The 22,746-nt window shown below is 40.3% G+C and overlaps 1 long non-coding RNA gene across 2 annotated transcripts; it reads left to right on the top strand.

Moving 5' to 3' along the window:
• The first annotated feature begins 73 nt into the window (after nucleotides 1–73).
• Nucleotides 74–9,588, top strand: LOC144260549 (uncharacterized). Of its 2 annotated transcripts, none has more exons than XR_013345033.1 (3): nucleotides 74–142; nucleotides 6,755–6,817; nucleotides 8,510–9,588. It is a non-coding gene; the product is annotated as an uncharacterized LOC144260549 (long non-coding RNA). The 2 variants fall into 2 exon arrangements; XR_013345032.1 differs by lacking the exon at nucleotides 74–142 and adding an exon at nucleotides 3,571–3,659.
• The last annotated feature ends 13,158 nt before the right edge of the window (nucleotides 9,589–22,746 follow it).

Genomic DNA, 22,746 nt, shown 5'->3' with positions numbered 1-22,746 from the left:
CGTCTTCTGGAAGGTGGAGTCCACGCGCTGCCCCGGCCCCGCCCCCGCCCGTCCGGCTCCGCCCACCGGTAACCCGGATCGTCAGGGTAGCCACGTGGGGCACGACTGGCGGGGGGGAGAAGGTGCCGCTGTGCCTGAGGAGGTGAGTGGTGTGAGGCTGGGGAGGGGTGGAGTTGCGGTGTTATGGAGGCAGGGTATAAAGCTGTTCTGTATCATATTCATCTGCTAGTCTGTATTCATAGCTGCGCATCCCCCTCGCCATCCAGAGACTGAGGGCAGGGTGTTTCAGGGGAGGGTTTTGGCTGTGATGCAGGACTGCCCATAGGGGGTGAGCAGGACACTCAATATGCCTGCTCTCGACCGCACCCTTTGCATACTGTATTTAATTGGAAGCAGCTGTCAGACATAGATTTTGCCCGTTCATTTTTTCAGATCGGAGAAAAAAATGGTCTTTTTTTGTCGAACGTGCACTTTCTTTGGCACAAAAAGTTTAGAACGTATAGGGAAGAGACAGATGTATTGTCCTCACGGCATTACAGATGGTATGGAGCCATAGTCTGTTTTGGATCCTATAACTGTGCAACTGTATTTTTAATATATGCAACACAAATATCTTTATGCAATCTTCTAGTCTAGTTTTTCAAACTAACACATTTTTTGCAGGCAGATACTGTACTATGCACATGCATACTCTACAGATGTCACAATAAGATGATCAGCACGTATGGCACTTCCTATATTCCTAGGTTGCCATTTCAGCCTCAGTTAAGTCAGTGTACAGCTGCACTTGGGTTACTGTAGCTCCAGAAGGGAGCTGATCCATGTAGTGTGCAAGCATTATATATGGGGTAGAAGAAAGTGTTGTTTTAACATTACTCCATAAGGTTCTGATCCTGCATTTAGTTCTGTAGAGACAAACCCCTGCAAGTACGTGGAACCCCATTGCAGTCATAGATCTCTGCCCAGGCACAGGGAGTTACCCATACAGAGCTCATGGCAGGATTAGGGCTTTTGACACATACAGAAGGTAGTGAGATTTTTATGTAGAGAGCATTTAATTCAACTGGAAAGATACTCCAAAGAGTAAAGCAAGTCATTAGGCAGTGATATTTTCCAGCTGGAACAGGGCTTCTGAAAACGATTATAGTTTTTATCAAGAAGAAAAGGAGTCCTTGTGGCACCTTAGAGACTAACCAATTTATTTGAGCATGAGCTTTCGTGAGCTACAGCTCACTTCATCAGATGCATACCGTGGAAACTGCAGCAGACTTTTTTTTTATCAAGGTGGATTTGATTTAAATCATGATTTAAATCACTAGTCAGGAAGACTCAATTTAATCGTGGATTTCTACATAAAAGTGGATTCTTGTTGGTTGTTATAACCTTACTACAGATTCTTCACAACTCAGAGATAGATAGATGTAGGTTTCATTTTTAGAAGGTGCACACTATAAATTTTAAAAGTGATTTTGAAAACTTTTCAGATTAGTTTCACAGCTATATCAGAAAATGAATGATTGTTTGGTTATTTCATTTACCAAAGGTAATTGTAGCAGATATTTATGAAGTCATTGGGAGGTGAACTATCCCCAATTCAACAGGTTAATCATTAATATTTGGAGGATTTTCTTGCCATGCTGTATTAGGAGGAGAACATCACCAGACAGACATTTAAATGGTTTTCTTTAACTAAAACAACAACATCATGTATTCTGGATTTTTTTCTTCAACAGCAAACATATAATATTTTAACAAAACAATCATATGAATTTTTGAATTGAGTTAAACATTCACATTTTTTAAAATCAGGTTTGTTTTTGTTAAAATTGTTTTTAACTAAAATAGTTAAATGAAATATTTAAAAAAAAAACAAAAATTAAATTGACTGTGTCAGTGAGGTCAACATAAGAAATTTAAAATATTGGCTTCTGCAGCTAACTCATAGAATATCAGGGTTGGAAGGGACCTCAGAAGGTCATCTAGTCCAACCCCCTTGCTCAAAGCAGGACAAATCCCCAATTTTTGCCCCAGATCCCTAAATGGCCCTCTCAAAGATTGAACTCACAACCCTGGGTTTAGCAGGCCAGTGCTCAAACCACTGAGCTGTTCCCCTGCCCTGTCATATTCATCTTCCTGTTTGTTCCTAATCTGGAAAAGAAAAACAAGCTTTCCTGCTTTTTCAGGTCCCGAATGATTTCTCAATTTGGAATGAATTAGTCAAAGGAAGAAAATATTCTTTCTACACCAGCAGAAGAAGCTACTGCTGTTAAAAGTGAAATGATCACTTCAACAGTCTCTGAATCCAAGTGCTTAAGTGACTTCCACCAGTTCACTGGTGTGACTTTCTTTAAAGCATTGTCAGGAAACATATATTTCTTGAATGGCTCTTATTCCCAAACTGGGTCTCTTTTACGACCTGCAGCTATTATAGGTTTTCCCTTCTAATGAGAGAATGGTATGGTAGATCTCAAATCAATGAAGGCTACATTCAGAAAGACCTCAAGACTTCTGGAATATGGTGCTCAGTTTCACTTTTGTTTCTACTGCCTGTCCCTCCCTTCTCACATTTATCTCCAGACTTCTTCTTATCCAGATGTATTCCACCCCCAACAATCTTCTGTTCATTGAACTTTTTGAAACTTTGCACTTTTAGAGAGAGGTAAGGGATTGACTCTGTGTACACAAATTTGCAGAGGGACAATAGGGTTGAGGTCTGTTATTTCTCACTTCTATATATCGTTTGTTTATTTATTTATTTAAAAACATTTTTGCTGTTAACAAGCATGTTATCTCTGGAGACACAGAGCCACAGTTTGAGAACTGCAAAACTAAGCATCTCTAATGGTATCTTCTAGACTGAGCACTGAGTCCCATTGGGTAGATTGAAAGATTAACCTAAATAATCTGTACAGAAGTCCCTGGAACCCCATAAAATTGGGTCCCTAATCCATGAACTATTGGAACTCATTTACAAAACTTTTCTTAAACATTACATGAATATATTGTCTCATACTATAGAATTAGAATTTATAATCCCTATTCCATGATGAGATATCATTGAGCTATAATGCATCTTAATTAAACTATCTTTAGACGGGTTTTTTCCTCAAAAAGCATTTTATATAAAAAAAATCCAATTTAAATTAAAAAATCCAATTTTTTTTAATCATTGATTTTTATCCACCCTGCACACATACTTTTGCTTGCATATGTTTCTAAATTGCTCGTTTCAATGCCCTCTTTAAAAATCTAGTCTTCAAATCAAAACCTGTATGAAGAAAATATTAGAATCACTGTAAACAATAAATCTTCTAATTTTTTTTGGAAACAATGTAAAGCTTTTAAAATTGTTTACATCACCCAAAAATGTGCTAAGTGCTTTACAGATATATATAATTAGGTAGTTCGCTGCTAGATTTGCTACTCTAAGAACATCAGCAGTTGTTTATTCCCTTTTTTCTAACAATTCCATCCATGTTTTCCTTCCAAGCTTCCTCATTTAGCACTTGTGTTCCCCTTCCCAATTAATATAGCACATAACCTGAGTTATTTTCTTTTCTATAATTGTAAAGGTCCTTGCTACCTGTTGCTCCTGGTATATGTCACTGCTGTACACTCTCTTTCCAGGAGGAAACTGGGGTCTTTTTAAAAGGGCCATTGTAAGTATTTATGCTTCCAAATCACTGATTTTGGAAGTTTGTCTGTTCATAGGGATTTACTGAAGATGAGAGACAAGCCATGCAAGTTCAGAATCTATATTGACTTCTACAGATGTTGATTTTATAACAGACCATGAACATGTATTTGCAGAATCACGTTTCTCAATATTTTTTGTCATGCACAGTTGATGGTTATATACAGCCCTGGTTTTGGAAACATTCCAGAATATGTTTAAGATAATCACTAGATGAAATGTGCCTCTTTAAGAAGTAAGGGTTGGATGATAGAATACAAAAGTTCCATAGTGGTTGGACTCCAACTGTCTGTTCTTAAATTCTTGGCCTGTGGAAGCTCTGGCCTAACCAGAGGGGACCTAGTGACTATTGGAATCCACAGGCCTTAGTTAGTTGCCTAGGCTCTCTAGGCAATGCATGGAGAGAGTTAGGTGCCTAAAGCCTGGTCTGCACTAGAAAATTAGGTCAGTTTAACTGTATCGGTCAGGGGTGTGAAAAATCCATGGTTTTAAATCAACCTAAGTCCCCATGTAGACAGCGCTAGGTCGATGGGAGAATTCTTGTGTCAGTTTAGCTACTGCCTGTCATGGATGTGGATTACCTCTGCTGACAGAAGAACCCTTCCCATTGGCATAAGTAGTGTCTACACTGAAGCGTGCAGCTGCAGCGGGGCATTTGTACTGCTGTGGCATTTTAAGTGTAGACAAGCCCTAAGAATGGGATTCAGAGAAGCCAGCATGTTGAGCTTAAAATAGCCAATAGAGAATGCCAATGAGGGGTGTGGGCCTAAGCACCACCCAAAGAGATTTAGGCACTTAAATTGAGGCCAGAGGGAAGCATGTCCCTCCATTTGAGATTCACAGCCATGACCCATCTCCAGGAATTAGGCACCTAAGTTCCTTCTCACAAATAGGAACAGCTGTTATCACCCCTCTTATAACCTTTGGCCCACCTACCCACAGTGTGGGAGACCCAGTTTCAATTCCTCTGCCTGCTGTGGAAAATGGATTTGAACCCAGGGTTCTCTCCTTGGGCGGGCGGGGAATAGTACCCTAACCACTGAGCTATGGGGCATTCTAGAGCAGGCCTCTCTCCTGTTGAATCTGTTCCACAGTGTATAATTAAACATGCACTGGGCCAGAAAAAGAGAGACAGAGTGGATTGCAATACCTAAATCCCTTTGTGGATCAGGGCCTTAGGTATTGCAATGTCTAACTTTTAGGCACTAAAAAAAAAATCACTGAACAACAATGAGATCCACAAAATCTGAGTTAGGAACCTAGGGTCCCTATACAAAGAATAGGGAGAGAGAGAGAGAGGTGACTTAGACTGCAAGCCACAAAAGCCAACACACTAGGCAACGAACTGCCTAAGATAGCCAGTGTGAGATGTCAGTGCTAGGGGTGCATCATAAGCCCCCTCCCTAGGAGTTTGGCTTCTAAGTCTGAGCTTCAGGGAGGCACTTATCTCTGCTGGGAACTCCTTTCCTGGAGTCAGGCAGTTTAGAAGCCTAAACAATTTCTTCCAAGATTGAGTTAGGCACCTGCCTAACTCCACACAAAATGGGAGGGAAGGGAAGTGGGGAAGGCCCACTCTCAGAGCATTTAGTCCAGTGGTTAGGGTACTCGTTTGGGAGACCCCAAATTGAATTCTCCCCTCTGCCTGATGAAAGGGGATTTGAATAGTGAGGCCTCACCCCTCAGGGTCATGCCCTAACCACTAGATTCGAGTGGATCTCACTATTTCTGACCCAATTAATATTTAATTAAATTAGGACAACTTCAATGGCAGAAATTGAGAACGCCCCACATCAGATTAGGCACTCACCTGAGAGGTGGCAGATATCTGTTCAAATCTCTCTCCTTATCAGGCAGTGGGGAGAATTGAACCAGCGGTTACCCACATCCTAACTGCATACCCTAATCAGTAGGCTACAGGTAACAAGGGAGGCTATCTTCTGGCCAATTTTGTATGGAGTTAGGCAGCAGCTGCCCACGCCTCCCAGATCAGGCCCTGTAGACGAGATAGGTGGAGGCAAGCCTGTTTTTCCCCAGTTTGTGGCATGCAGGGCTTAGATGGGAGACAGGTATCCACATGCCTAGAATGAAACAGCAGTCCACGTACCCAGAGGGACAGACATAGGTGCCTGGGGAACTTTTACAGCAGAAACGTAGGCACCAAGTGAGTGGAGGTACCTAGAGGATTAAGTAGCAGCCAAAGAGGGATATTGTGGATTGCCTGGGGTTTAGGCACCTAAGTACTTTTGTGGATCTAGCTCTTAGGGAATAGTGTAACAAGTTTATGGTATTTGTATTTTGAAAAGTGTGTTGAGATTCAGTGTTAAGGTATTGCAATCTATTAGTTTAATATTTTATAAGAAAGTGTTCTCTTGTTAAGGTTTATATTGCATTTTTCACTGGGATACTGGAGCTGAAAAATAGATCTATTTTAAAGAAACCTCTTTCTATTGGCTTGTAATTATTTCCATTGCATCACTTTTGCTCTCAGTTGAGTTTTATAGCCATATTTCTCCTTCAGACATGACATTCATTTCCTATTAATGGGAGCTGTGCAAGGATTGAAGGTCAGTTTGGCCTTTAGGATTTCACCTAACTGAAATAGGCTGGGTTATGGCAGGGGAAAATAACTATTAGCATTGTTTATTTTAGAGATTCTTAATTTCACAAGCTGCCTGCATTAGTCTTTCATGGTCCTATTGACTGGGAACAATTTTTAAAACAGTGTTTCCAAGCTTTTTTGGGCTACTAACTGAAAATGAGTTAGGACTTTTCCACATAAAGTCATCTTTCAGATTTAAGCTTAGGATGGCTGGTAAAAAGTGTTCCACAAAAAAGTATGATTTGATTTTCCTTGCTCATCTGGGATCTCCTGCATCATTTCTGGCTCTTACTTGTTTCTTTAACCAAAAAGCAATTTGTCATTTTTCACCAGTTTTTCAGGAGTAGATATTCATGTGTGATGCAGACCTGCACAGCTTTTATGTATATATCCAGGGCTTCCATTTATCTGGTTATTTTTTCCCACTCAGAGGTTTTCATGAAGCTTTCCTTCCTTTTCAGGTTGAGGGAGAACTGAGTGTTGCATGTCCTCTTGCTCTGACTTGATTTGCCCCAGCATAAGAGGTAGGAGTTACAGCATGTCCTGAAACATTAGTGTAAGCACATGGTAAGAGAAAATACTGCTGGGAATTTTTGCTCTTTGATTTAAATTACAATCTGCCCCACTATCTTCTTTGTCTAATAGACTGATACTGCATTTTGACGCATTAGTTCCTGACTAAGAGCAGGTAGAAAATACAAAACCCCCATTCTGCAAACACTTAAATGCATGCTTAATTTTACTACCATGAGTGGTCTTGATGATAGTTATCAATAGGATTACTCTCAGAAATAAATTTAAGAACATGTAAAAGTTTTTGCAGGAGTGGGCCCTTACAGCTCAACAGTAATTTAGCCAAATTTTCCAAAAAACAAGTTAACCTGCAAGCATAAGAATTTCAGTTTTAAACAGTAATTTTCAGAAAGTTATAAGCACTTTAAAAAAAAGTGTTGGCATAAAAGTGCCTGCAGTATAGCATCTCTAGTGATCTCAATGGAGTGCTTAAGCATTTTCATTCCATATGTCATTATTTGTTTTGATAATTATTTCAAAGTTTATTTTAAACAAGGAAAACATCAAGAAGAGAGAACTGTGTTTCCAGGATGTTTCTGGCAGAGTGACAATGTGCTTTCATATATTGCAAAACACTCATGTAGTGAGACAATCCGCAACTACCAAATATAGCTATTTAAACTATAAAAGAAAAATAACTCCTATACAAATATATCCTGTGACCTCAGGGGAATAGGATTTGTCGCGAACAGTTCTAGTCTAGACAAAGTGAAACTGATTGATTCTATCCTTGAAGAATTGTCAACGAGCTAGCTGAGCTATTCTCTAGTAAAAATAGGTAGCCTTAGGGCAACATAAATGTGTAATAAATCACTGAAAGATGAAGTCTCTATTTTGTTTGTATCATTTAAGCTTTATTTTATGAATAAAGACAAGATATGATTGTATGTAGCTGTTAGTTTATAATTCTAACTCTAGTTAATAAAACTAACTCTTCTCTCATGCAGCATTAAAATAATACGTAGTATTTCAGTACTTGATAGCAAGGATTTTCTAGCAACTTTTGTCCTTGCAGCAGATTGGATCCAGGTAGTCTCAGTTCCTGTCCCCGAGGTTTGAAAAGGCATTATGAGCAATTAAAATTGAAGTAGCCACCAAATATTTTGACATGAGGACCTGTCATCTCCACCTGACATCTCCACCAGATGCTCTAATCCATTCATCGCTACTCACCCATAGTTACGCCACAGTGGTTCAGTAATACCCAGGCTTGTGTGGAATTTGAAACAAGGAGACCCTGTAGGGGCTGGAGGCCTCTGGAAAATCAACTTGGAGAACAACCATCTTAAAGTGCAGGTGCTTTCTGAAAAGTGATTGTAAAACGCCATCATGGACATCCGTCTTTGTCTCTCCATTTCTAGAATAAATATGCTCAGGTTACAAGTGAAAAAAAATTGCCCCCAATTGCCTGGTCTGCAGAGGCAATATGGGTTCTTTCCTTCTCATGCATTATCACTAGTTTAATTTTTAAAAAAGGTTCTGGGGGCCAAATTGATCTCAGTCATAACTTTTGAGTTCAGAAACGTCAGTGACAACTCTGCAACCCGTTTGCCTTCAATGACTTTGCACAGAGGCTAGTGATTAGAACTTAGTAATCAGCACTTGATAATGCAAATGACGCTCACTCTTTTTTTTTTTTTTAGCTGTGTTGACTCTGCAGAGCTAGAGGAGGAAAAAAAAAAGCAGGAAAATCTACTCTCTTTATTTGCCCAATGATACCTGCTGATTTTAGTAAGTAAAATAACTTTTCAGAGCAGAACAGCACCTTAATGAACACTTGAAAAAAATTCATTAGCTGCCTTTTCTACAGTAAGGACCACATTGATTAGTATTCATATTTAAGACAGAGGACTCCACCCATAAAGTAATCGACATACTACTTTTACTGCCCACAAGATATGAAGAAGTCAAAAGGGTAGGTTCACATTACAACACAACAATTGCCAGATCATCTAGAATGCATCACTGTTTTGCGTCACATTTACTATTTACATAAAAGCATTACCAAACCAATTTTTAAAGTCAGTTATTTCTGTACGCTCCTCTTTTCAGTATAAGGGTCAATTTGTATTTCATCTCTTTTCTCTCCTGTAATCTTCAGGAGTTCAAATTACATCTTTAAATTATCTCTGTTTTTACCAAAGTTACTTCCATTTTCGGTGGATGTATCTCAGATAGACAGGTGGGCTGAAATATCTGACTACTGTAGATGTATGTGTTGGCAATAATTAACTGCTTCAGATAAGCTTAATACAGTTGGTGATTGTTGGCACAAGGTAAATGGCAATTGTCATCTTTTCCCACTACATCTTGGCCCGGTTTCCTTCTCATTGTCTGGTCAGTTCTAAGGAACTCATCTTTCCCGCCTGAGATTTGATCTCTGGAACTGGTTACTCCTGGGGGAATTCTGCACCACTGCGTGGATGCATAATTAATGAGCCATGCATATTTTTATTTTTTTGCGCAGAAAAAGCTTCTGCCAGAATGTTGCTGCAGTTCCGCCTTTTTCCCACTAGAGGACTCTGGGGTGCTAGAATAGAGCAGCAACTCCCAGCAGAAAATAACTTCTGCAGTTCCACCTTTTGCTCATCAGAGGGTGCTGTGGCGATAGAACACAGCAGTCGCTGCCAGCCAGCTAAAGAAGAGAAAGAGCCTGCCTTCTTTGCAGCAGCTGTCAGGCCAGGTTAGGAGACAGGGGCTATGGGGAGATAGACCGTGGGGCTGCTGCGGGGTCACACAGGGGCTCATAAGGGCTAGTGGGGGAGAACAGACAGGGGCAGGGGCTGAATGGGAGTGGAGGTGCAGGGCCACATGGGCAGAGGGGGGTGCAGAGCTACAGGGGGAAGGGGGTGGCTGAGTGAGGGCACAGAGACACATGGGGAAGGGGTGCAGGGCCACATAGGGACAGGGGAGTGGCTGAGTGGGGACACAGAGACACGTGAGGACAGGGGGAGGTGGAGGAACACATGGGGACAGGGGCATGTGCCTGACTGAATGGGAGAGGCTAGGGGTCAGCCAGGGTCTGCATGGGGGAAGCTTCCTAACCGTCCCTCCCCGCCCCCCCAAAAAAACCTGTTCCATACATTTCCTACTCATACCCAACAACCCTCCAAGTTCACACCCAGCAATTACTTCCCTCTCCCTCAGCTCCTCCGTTACTCCTGACTCCCCCAAACCTATGCAGTGCTTCTAATGGGTATGGGAAATACGGTTCTGTATTGAAGTTTAAATTATTATTGGAGTTCTGTATTAATATGCCTAGTAAATAATCTATTTGTCAAAAAAACATTTTCTGAATATGTTTTGTTTTCTGTATTGCTACAGACTTACTTGCTGACAGGTATTTTGAAATAAATGACAAAATAATTGAAACTGGTGTGATTATATTGTGTTACTTTGACAAATAACATTTGCAGAATTTGAAAATATTGTGCACAGAATTTTTATTTTTTTGTTGAATTCCCCCAGGATTAAACTGGTGTACAATACTTAGACATTCAGATAACTCTTCCAAGGTATAAAGATGTCCTTCTCTATAACTCTGGGATAATTGGTCTCATTGAACTACTGAGTTAAAGATTTTCAGCTTTCGCTAAATAGTTTCACATTATCATAGCGCTGTTTCCTAGTCTTGACTCTTTTCTGCTTCCTTTGGCTCAGTCTGTTACTACAAATATAAAATCTTTTAACCAACGTTCATGTGAGTAATAAAGACTCTAGCTATATCATCTTGGTGTTACTATACTCCTTGTTCTTGGAGTATACTACTCCTCCCTACCAGTCAAAGGACACACTGACTTTAGCCAACACAGCTAAAAATTGTGTTAATCTTTATTTCACAGGTTTTTCTCAAATGGTCTTACAACCTTTTAAGTCGTGATGATGGCACATTTCAGGGACACACATCAATTACAGGTTAAGGGTCTAAGCTAGAATTCAGAGGAAAGGTAGAATGGGTACCATGCTCAGAATTTCTTCTTTGTATGGGGAGACTTGCAGGAGGCATAATTGCTCATTCAGCTCTGAAATTTGGTGTCTGGATACTTTTTTCCTGTTTGCTTGATTGCCATTGGTCGTTGTTTCCCTATCCATTGTGCTCCTCATCCTCCTCCCTTTTCTTACTCCCCAATCCCTCCTACCATTCATCTCTTCCACTTCTGCCCTGAGTGCCCTCTCAACCCCCCAAGATAGTTTTTTATAATGTTATGAAAATATAGATAAAAAACAATAAAAGGAACTAATAAGGCCTGTGCCAGTCATCATCATGACACTGATATCATCATTGCAGCTGATTCAGAATGAAATGAGGAGGCCTGGAGAGGAAGGTGAGATCAAACAAGGTGCCAAGAAGAGAAGCTGAATGTGCTAGAGATTTTTAACAACAATGCTGCATAGAGATTTTTAGTTCAGCTTTCACTATTTTCATTGGTGAAAATGGATGCCATCTGGAACCATTTTAATGCCTAAGATATAATTCCTATACCCCACACCAGAACTGCGTACAGTGGCATGGCACAAGGACAATATGCAGTGGTTAGAAGACAGATTCATCCATGAGTGGAGGCAAGTGCTGGAGGAACTGCTTAACTGTTGATCTGCTCACTGCTTCTCCCTCTGGGCTTGCCTACCTCTTCTAAACCTTTCCTTAATGGCAGTGCAGAGAGCTCTCCCACAGAACACAGCTTTGCTGGTCCAGTAGGATGTTCTCTCCTACACATGGAACCACTCAACTCCTGCTTCCTTCAGCACCCTCCACACCCTCAGAAAAGGGGGCAGGCTCCAAAACACATGGCAAATCTCTTTCTTTTTTTCTCCACTCTCATATTTTTTTAAATTTTAAAAATGCATTACTTTTAAAGATATGAACAAAAGTGAGCATGAGTGAGTGGCATGTGGAATAGGTACAGAGAGATTATTTCATCAAAGATAACAAGCAAATATACTGCAACCACCTATACAGGTCTGAAATCAAGTTGAAGCAAATCTTCTAGGATTTGCACAGTGAACAAATTCCCCCTGCATGTCGAAGGGCCTAAGCCCTGACCACTAGGCAATGCTCCCCACGAGAGCAAACCATTGCAGTGCAGCTTCTCCTATTCAAAAGCAGTGGCATGTCAGAAAGCACAAAGGTGCCTGAGGAAAAACTGCATGGACGGATAATGAATGTTGACATCACTGGCAACTGTTGGGGGTTGAAACTACTTTCAACTATTGGTGGTTGATATGATTGGCTTTAAAAGACAAGAAGCTTGTGTTTGATATGGCGATACAGGGGAACCAATGGAGGGATGCAGAGAGATGGGTAATGTGGTTAGAGGGATGAGCCAAGAAGATATTTGCACCTGGATTTTGAGTGGATTTAAGGGGGCAAGAATGCATTTGTCAGGACTAGAGAGGAAGGTGTTGCAATAGTTGAGATGTTGGAGGGCTTGGATGAGTTTTATCTCTGTGGGCAGAGAGAGAAGCCTGGATCATAGGGAAGTTTTGCAGGAGGAAGCAGCACAATTTAGATGTGGCCTGGATGTGTGGGTCTACAGAGAAGGCTGAGTCAACGATAATGCTCAGACTTGGCCTGTGTTGCAGGAAGGATGATGGTGCCGTCCACAGTAACGGAGAAAGAGGCCCGTTCTAAGGCAAATCTTTAATCTTTTAGCTTAACTAGCTAGGTTGGGTGCACATTAGAGTGAAGATCTGAAGGTCCCCACTTCAATTCTGGCTTCTTGTGGTAGGTTCTCCATCACTGACAATTTTTAAATCAGATTGGATGTTTTTCTAAAAGAGATGCTCTAGGAATTTTTTCAGGGAAGCTCTATGGCCTGTGTTATACAGGAGGTCAGACTATATGATCACAGTGGTCCCTTCTGGCCTTAGAATCTATTAATCTATTAAAGTAAGATTCATTTTAAATTAAATACACTAATTATTTTTATACTTAAGTCTTTTGTAGAAAGGGGTTATATTCCAAGAGTGCAATTTCTGAGAAGTTCTCCCATAATGCAAAGTCTTAAAAGTCTATCAGCATTCCACTACAAGTGAACAGCATAGGTACGTGAGCAGAGAACGTAGCAAGTAGTAGATATTTTTAAGAGGCTGACATAAGTAGGTGCTTAGTGCAATGCCCAGATTCCACAAGTCCCAGTGGAATTTTGAAGACTAATATGGGAAAGAGCTGACTGGAGAAGGTAAATGGAAGCATAGAAATGCAGGGCACATTTACTCATCCTTAAGTCAGGTGTTTGAAATCTGACAACCTTTTGGTAAACTCTCCAGTCTGGTATGGTGAATGGGAGTGCAATATTTGGTGTCATGTCTTGAAGTGAAAGGCATGATGTACAGCAGCTTTGTGGGATTGGAAAATGCTTGTATTCCAATAGTCAACACTACACTAATTTCCATAGAGTTGTAGGGGGTCTTAGCAACTCATTTTTTATTATCATCAAAAAGAATTAGCTGTTCCCTTGAGAAATGCTTTGAAATGTAAGGATGTTTTAAAAGTGCTCCTGACCACCTAAATTATGTCTTGCTGGTCTAATTGTTTTACTGTCATCAATATTTGAATATTATTAAATGCTGGGTATATTGGCACTTATGTCAGTGTAAATATTATTAATAAAAACAAATGTCACACTTCCACAATGCTTTTTTTATATCTAAGGACCTTGCAGTCCTTTAAAATACTAAGGGCCCAGTCCTCTCCCTGTTGGATCAATGGCAAAAACTACACTGAGTTCAACGAGTGCTGAACTGAGTGCTAAAGTAACCTCAGAATACCCAGGTTATATAGACAAGATTATACCCATTTTTCTGAGAGACAAACTGAAATACAGGGAGATTATGCGACTTGTGTAAAGTCACAAGGCAAGTCAGTGATGAAATGGCAGAAGAAACCTAGACATCCTCCTGACCTTGTTCCTAGATCACACTCAAATTTAGTCACATGCTTCCTTCTTCTTTCACTGGCATATCACTGTTTAGCACAGTTTTAATTGTGGGACTTGCTTCATTTTTTGAAAACACCCTTTCTGTATAAAGGAATGCTCAATGAAATGTGATTTCTGCAAGACTACTTTAACCGAAAAACTACTTCCAACCTGAATCTTTATGCCTTCAAATGCAATGTAACATAGTCCCATTTATAATGCATCTTATCATGCACACAACCCAAGATACATTAAATTCTTTTTCCTGAAAATTACTTCATTAAACATCCCATGGCAAATTTCTAATTGATCTCTGCCTTCTAAAATATCTTCACGTTTAATTCTTCTGTTACGTATTTAGTACAAACAAAATTAAATATGTAACAAGAATTAAACATGTAAAGATAAAGCAGAAAATAAAAAGTTTATGCTGACCTCTTTGCTCTTTTTTTGTTTTGTTTTGAAGTTTACTTTTCTTACATTACAAGCTACCTACAGTTCTCCTGTATACCACTTCAAATCTTCTGCGTGAAATTCACCTCTGTCCATGAGGGCCTGCACCAAGCCACCCTTTAATTTCATTTCAGCCTTTGATGTGGGACTTTAGAGGTGCATAGGGGCCTTGTGTAGAACCTCATTTTGTCTTTGCAAACAGGTTAACTTTTAAAGTTACCATTCTTTATACATTACATATGCCAACTATTTGAACTGCATCACATATGTACAATGTGGGGATACTAAAGGACTGTAAGGTCTCAAGATGAACCCCTCTTGTATCTTTCAGTCATGCCAGGTGTCCTGCAAAAGGCAGTAAGGTCTTGGACTTGGCTGCGTGACCTTTCCTTGGCTGATTGGAGATAGTGCCAAGATGATTTGGGGACCATGGACAGGTATTAGTTCAGCCCTAGGAATGACTCCCACAGGCTACATGGTTCTTAGTGGAAAAAATAACTGTTCTAAGAATAGTGCATTGCAAGCACTGTCCATTTTGTTAGTATAACTCCAATTTTTTTTTCTGCTGTTGTTTTTCACCAGGCTGAGCTTTTTCCTGGCTTTTTCAGCCTGCTGCAAAGCCAGTATCTACGGTCTGCTGGAGCTTGCTCAGCTAGGAAAGTAGTAAATATTTTATGTTGGATCAGGCCCTTACTTTGAACACTCCTCTAATGAATCAAATAACCTCAAAACCATTCCCCTTTTATATGGTACATAGCTACTTCTTTCTTTATAAACCACCTTTTTTGGGCATGAAGTGTAACACTTCTAATATGTTTACATTGTGGTGTACTCTTGTTCACTTATCCAAACAGAATAGGAAAATACCTCACTTTCAATATTTCTTCCAGCAATGTGGTCCGTCAACCACAGTTCTTTTCCATCAGGCAAGCAGCTTCACTCCCTTGCTTGTCCAAAACATTTATTGTGAAATGAGTTCTTAGGATCCTACTTCCCCATCTCCTTGCTTCACTCCAAACTCTGGGTCTTGATGTTTTGAGTGGCACTTTTATAAGGGTCATTGACCATGTAATAGTAGGACCATGGGGCGTCCAGGAGGGAGCCATCAAGGGCCTAGTACACCCTGTCACAGACCTAGAGATGTTTTTTTTAGAAATCTGATTACATTTAGATGAATACAGATCCAGAGGTAAATGAAGAAAACATACAAAACTGATTCTTTTTTCTGTTTGAAAACTAGTTTTATTGCTGTGTTAGTCAGATGGACAGGAAAAAGATGATGCTTAATGAGAAGGAGACACACTGTACCTCTTAACAGACTGCTGAGGTAGAGACCAATTTTTATAAGAACATGCAAACCAATCCCATACATAATGTGCTTATTTATAGAAAGTTTTAAAGAGAAAACTAATAGCAGTTTATTTATCTTCACCTAATTTTCTTGTATGATGATGGGCTGATTTAATCTGTATTTATATTTTTCTGCTGTTTTTCCTTTCTTCTATTAAATAAAAATAAAACAAAGATATCAAAGGTAAAATACACAAGCAGAGCAAAACTTGAGATAAACACCTGTAGAAGATGTGTCGTTTCCCAGTGGGAGTGTATATCCTTCCAAATGAATGTTGCTAAATAGGTATGCATCTTAGCCTCAACTTGGTTTGTAATAGGTGAGGAAATTGTTTTAGAAAACCTAATATGAACAGAAATGTATTTTTATCTATTTGTTTTGATAAAATCACTTTGTTTTCCCTCTCCTAAAGTATTCCCTCCCCCTAAACACTACAACTTTGTGCTGATTCAGGAAAACTAGACACTGAATCTGACTAGAAAGAAAGCAAAATAGATGTGTGTCATTTCATTGTCCAAAATGAGGTCCTCATCCAGGCAGCTCTTCAAGCATATGAATTGCCTACCTCTATATGATTAGTCACGTGTTTAAAGGTAAGTACATGCTCATGTGCTTTGTTAGATCAGGGCCATTGAATAGCATGAAAAACAGAATAGATTTCAGGTGTAATAATCAAAGGTATTATTAGTAACACATTTAAGTATTTTTAAAAAACACTAATTTTAGCCTTTCCCTTCTTCTAAAAACAATAACAAAACAAAGCAGCTCCAAATTCAGCTCAGCGATATCAGTGTATATCTAGAGTAACTAGCCTCATCTAAATACAAAAGTTGTAGGCCCAGATCCTCAAAGGTATGCAGGTGCCTTACTACCATTGAAATCCATAGCAAGTAGGTGCCTAAATACCTTTGAAGATCTGGGCCATATTGGTATAGATGAAGTAATACAATGCCCCAGTATACGTGTGCTTATGCTAGTACAATTTATCCCATTACAGCAAAAAAGAATAAGCTATCACTTTATATGGTATTATTTATACCACTGTAATTGCATCCATGCTAGGGAGGTATAACTATATTTGTTTTTTAAAAAAAAAAAATCACACCCCTAACTGAAAGTTACACCAATACAAAAAATTATGTATAGACCATGCTTTCTTGCAGCCTATACAATAGAGTGACCTTTATACAGCTCTCTGTTATGGATTGTCTATTATAGAAAAATGTTTCTCCATTCTGTGTGATAAAAATAGAGATTTTTAAACAGTACTTTAAAACCTTTCAATGTTAATGGTTGCTCAATAGATATAATGCAGGAATAGATTGGATTTTACATTTTGTCATTCTCTAGTGTGTTACATTTTTCTATTAATTTTCTATTATTGGACTACTCCACATCATGCATCAATTACCTCCTTTATTTGCTTGGCATCTCTGACATTGATTCACAATTCTAATCTCTGCTCTGAAATAATTTAAGTGGGATTCAAACTACTCAATTTAGAATATTAAAGTGTAGCATATTCAAAATTGCATCCCATGTGGTAGCATAACTAAGTCTAACTTTTGCCATTTTTCATCATCATTTTTTTCCACTGAATAAATTCATCCTAAATTTGTCTAGTGAGATGGGCTTTGGGGCATATTTATCATTGAAAGTACTGTATATCTAAGATATTGCAGTGATTCAACACCTCTGGAAAAAAAACCAACAAAACCATTGTGTTTGGTAGCAGCATCCTTTACAAAGAAGTCCTCCCTACTGTTCTCTGTATACAATGCTAAAATTGACCATGTCTCCAGAAATCCTGGTGACATAGCCCATATTTTAGAAATAACTATGTGGGCAGGAGTGTGCTCTGCATACAATCTCACAGGGTATGTATATCCCCTCTTTCTCTGGTTTTCCGGTATGTGGATTGGCCTTCAATATAAAGGAACCTAAGCTGAAACCCACAAAGAGACTGAGGCATTGTAATGCTCAGCATTGCAGTGCCTAACTTTTAGGCACTTAGGAAATCACTGGAATAACAATGGGTGTCACAAAGCCTGAGTTAGATGCCTATACAATGAATGGGAAGAGATAGATTCCTAAGAATACAATTCACAAAAGCAAGCATGCTAAGTTGGGAGCCCTCTAAACTACTCAATGGAGGATGCCATCAAGAGGGGTGAGTTCTAAGCCCCTCCGCTCTCACGGAATTGGTGCCGAAGGCCAGGTTGCAGGGAGGCACAGATCTCTGCTTGCAATCCACAGCCGGGAACCCCTCACATGGATTCAGGCAGCTTACGCATTTAAGCGGTTTCTTATGTTAATGAGCTAGGTGCCTAACTCACTCCACACCATAGTTGCCGACTCTGTGGGTGCTCTGGGGCTGGAGCATCCACTGGCAGCCCCACCAATCAACACCTCCTCCCCAGTGCTCCCCTGCCTGCCAGCAGCCCCGTCAATCAGCCCCTTCCTCCCCTCCCAGCACCTCCCCCTGCCATGGATCAACTGTTCCGCGGCGTTCAGGAAGCACTAGGGGGGAAGGGGAGGACCAGGACCAGGAAGAGGCAGAGCAAGGGTAGAGCACCCCCTGGCAACTTGGTAAGTCGGCACCTATGCTCCACACAAAACAGCTGGAAGAGGGGATGATGCCACCCGCCTTGTAACTTTTAGCCCAGGTGCCCCCCACACCTGGTGTAGGGGTTGAACTCCCCTAAATGCACCCTTGGACTTTGCTGACCTCAGACAACAAACCATGAGTAAGGTGCAGCGGAGGAAAAGGGGAGTGGTGTGTTAAAGGGACAGTCGTCCATCGGACTTTCACACCACAAGGTGGGAAATTGAGGCAAAGGACTACTGCACAGGATACTGTGGGTAGCAAGAAAAAAAGACAATCAGATCTAACGTTTTGATACATGAACTGATTATTGCATGGCGTAGGGTAGTGTTTTTCAAAGTATGGAACATCTGGCACTGGGTCACCTTGCTGATTCAAATTATAATGATCATTGCTGCGCAGCAGCTCTAAAGGACCACACAACAGGGACCTGGAGAGGACAGAGGTAGGCGGGAACTGGAGAGGGGAGCAAGTTGGGGCTTGCAGGGCTACTGCGGGCCTGTCCCCCAGCCCTAGAGCTCGCTGCTGGCAGTGGGGAGAGAGGAACCCTTCCCTTGGAGCTCCATGCAGAGGGAGAGAGAGGCCCCTTCCCTGGAGGCTTATCAACTGGAGCTAGCTGTTGCCGGTGAGAAGAAGGCTGGGGGGAGTCCTCTGGCCCCAACCCTGGGGCAGCCTGGCTGCCTGCACCCCAAACTCCTCATCTCTGACCCCACCCCATAGCCCACACCCCCAGACAGAACCCCCTCCTGCATCCTGAACCCCTCATCCCCAGCCCCACCCTTTGCTCTACCCTGGGCCACGTCCCACACTCCTTACCATAGGCTTACTAAGGTTAGTGTCTAATGTTAGTTATGTAAAGTGGGTTAAGCTGGAATGTATTGCAATATTATGATTTTGTGAAAACTCGAGTCAAAAGATATAATTATGTTGGGTCATGGGCATCGACAATTTTCTTCAACAGGATCTTGAGGAAAAAAGTTTGAAAACCACTGGGGTAAGGAAACTTGGTATTGGCCACTGCTGCAGGTAGAGGCTGGAGTAGATGGACTAATGGTATGGCAAACCCAATGTAAGGAATTAAAACTAGAAATTAGACTTAATAGGCACTATGACTGCCAAGGAAAACCCCTACTACTGGAGAAGCAATTCTATTCTATTTGTTGTTTTAATAGTTTAAATCCTACCTGGTTTCATTTTTCTTACTAAACTGGGATGTATGAATAAGCAGAGATGAACTCAGTAAATCTTTTTCAAGCAGGACTTTTGAAAATTGTGATATTGTAAGGACGTGTGTCTACAGAGCAGGTGCTAGCCCATTGGGGGCCCTCACCAGGACTATTTTTGGACAATGCCCTCCTCCCCCCCACAACACATAGTAATAATTAATCAGGGGGGAAGAGGTTTGAGCTGCTTAGGGCCCTAAGCAATTGCTTAGTCTGCTTATGCCTAGTGCCAGCTCTGACAAAATCATCACTACTTCAGCAATTAAATTTACTTCCCATATCTCCTTCATATCACCAAAGTCCAGTCTTCTGAAACTATTAAAAAAGGACAGATGTCTTGACCTGAGCTATGCCAACATTTAAAAAAAAAAAAAACACTTATCAGAATGAATAATTCAACAAAGATGAGGTAAACCTAACCAGGAAAGGAAAAACATCTTTTTAAAAAAGTCTTTTTAAGTAATTCCCACTAGACTATCTTCAGAGAAATAAAGAGAAAACATGGGTACTTTTCAATTAACTTTGCATTGCACTTACTACCAGTGTTTCTTTGGTAAAGTACATGGTGAAAGAAACCACTTAAGATTTCATCATAGTGAAAAATACGATGGCATCAAAATCTCGACAGCAATGGACTCACCCTAGATCAGAGGTCATGAGGTTATTACATGGAGGGTTGCGAGCTGTCAGCCTCGACCGCCAACTCTGCTTTACCTCCAGCATTTATAATAGTGTTAAAGTGTTTTTAATTATAAGAGGGGCCACACTCAGGGGCTTGCTCTGTGAAAGGGGTCACTAATACAAAAGTTTGAGAACCACTGCCCTAGATTATGCAATGGGTGCATTCAGTAACTCAGATAATTAAGCAATAAATGTATACTTTGAGCTTTAGCAAAGCATTGCCAAAACTAATTATATTACTGTTGAATCACAAGATGCGCTACATATACAGCAAAGAAGAACTTCCTTGTATCTTGTTTTTCAGTACCTTGGCCTTCATTGTTCATTTCTAATACTAATGTACTATTACTTTTGTTATGCCTCTTCTAAAAATACTTAAAATCATGGCATTCCCAATATGTGATTTTAAAGAATTTTATTTGTGCATGACCTTTAGCACTGCACAGAAATTCACCCATGTCCAAAAAATAAGAATATGCAGCTTTAGAAAATCACTACATCCTTATTAATTCAGTTGAAATGTCAACTGGCTAATCAAAATCTTGACAGACACATTCTGATCACACAAAGATGTACACTGTAGGCATACAGTTCAAAGATTTAATAAAAAAAAGTCTCTCTCAAAATGTCAGTTTAAAATCATTTGTCCTCAACTTTTAAAATACTCGTAGAAACCTCTATTTTGCCTAACCTCTCATGCTTTCTCTAGGGTCCAGTGCTTCAAATTGCTGAGTGCCTCCTTCAAGGGGCTGAATGGCCTTAACTCCGGTAAAGTCAATGGGAGATGAGTGCAAAGTGCCCCACAGGATCCTGCCCACTCTATAAGAGCCCTCAGAACTCACTTAATTGGTAAAGACAGTGTGTCACTGCTGATTAATGCACCTTCTTTCACTTTAAGCACCTGAGCTGAATCTAATCTACATGAATGACCAAAGCTCAATCTAATCTGACAGTGCTGAAATTATTAGGCATTTTACGTGCATTCTCAGTTCCTTTGCTAGTGTATAGATCCTTCCAAGCTTTCCAAAGTAGAGTTCAAACAATATTCACTTGTTCTTTGGCAAAATTATACAGAAAACACTTGTAATAATAGGGTGAAAAGTGATGAAGCCAATTATATCTTCTGTGTTTATATTGGCATTTAACTTAATTTTTTCTAGAGGAAATAATCTATCATTGTGCCAGAAGTGTGCTGGAGGAAAGAAGGAATGTGGGGAGGGAAAGAATGTTCAGACTGTACCAAAGAAGACCTTCTCTGATCTTTAATAATGGGTTCCCTTTTGCTAAGTAAGAGTACAATCCTGCTCACACGGTGAAATCATTTGCAAAACTCCACATTTGTAAGGTGCTGCTGTGCATATAAAGCCATTGCAAGTAAGCAGTTTCAGCTTCTCTCCCTCAGGCTGCGCTAACTTCACAAAGGAATTGGCCTTGCCCAGATCAGCCTTCCAAGTCAAGGCAGCACAACTCTGACAAAGTTACCCTTTTTCTTCTCCCTGCTCAACTTTGCTGAGTTATCGTCAGCCACAGATGAAGATCTGGGACATTACCCTCATCCAGTATAAAGTAATGAGTATTTTGTCACACCACAACAATCCCAAATAAATATTACTCTTTCCACTAGTAATCTCACTATACAACACAACAATATTTTGAAAGAGAAACAGTATTTACATATATACATGTTAATTATTCATATTGATCTGGTTCACATGCCATGCCACATTTGCATTTAATTGTGCCATAAATTAATGCTATCCCACTTTCTTATTAAACTACACATACATCATACCCATTAGATGTACTTCACTGAAACTTCCAGTCAGATGATTTTATAAATACCAATTAATCTAACAGTATTCCTTAAAAGAAAATGCTTAGATAACTGAAGGCCAGGTAATATAAACCGTTAAAAAGCCTACCTCAGAGGATCAGCAGGGGGCCACAATAAGATGGCTCCCTGAAGCCTGAGCTCTGAGGGGGATAGCAAAGCAATCTGCCTCCATCAACCCCCCAAACTTACTAAACACCCCAAAACAACAGAGCACAGACTTGCAGAGGATGGGTTCTCCAAGCAAATCTGGAAAATTAAAAAGATACCTCACTCAGAAGAATGCTTCTGGCTCACAGTGTGAAGAAACCTCTCAGAGTCCAAGTGAGTACATGGCAGGCAAATCAGGCAGAAATGCCAAAGCTGAAGAAAATGAAATGGCTACCAAAGCAGACATTCTGGAGATGACCTCTAAGTGTAAGGCCATGAGAGATGATTTCATGACCAAGCTTCTCACAGTACAGAAGGAAGTTGCTGACTTGGAAGACAGGGTCACAATGCTAGAGACAGGCCTAAGAGAAGCAAGTGATCAATAAACAGATCTACATGGCACTGATGGAGCAGAGGGAGAGAGACATGCATCTTAAACTGAATGATCTAGAAAACAGATCAAGGAGAAACAACATCAGAATTAAGGGGCTGCCTGAAAATGCTGAAGGAGGAAACCCAATCTGGTATGTAAAACCTGTAATTGTGGAGTTGCTACAGCTGACCTCTCTGGAAGAGGTAAAAGTGGAGTGAGTACACAGAGCCTTGCTCCCCAAACCTGGCCCTCATAATAATAAACCCAGAGACTTAATTGTAAAATTGCATGAT

The sequence above is a fragment of the Eretmochelys imbricata genome, chromosome 2, assembly GCF_965152235.1.
Source record: "Eretmochelys imbricata isolate rEreImb1 chromosome 2, rEreImb1.hap1, whole genome shotgun sequence".
Classification (NCBI taxonomy): Eukaryota; Metazoa; Chordata; order Testudines; family Cheloniidae; genus Eretmochelys; species Eretmochelys imbricata.
This window is presented reverse-complemented; position numbering and strand designations above follow the sequence as displayed.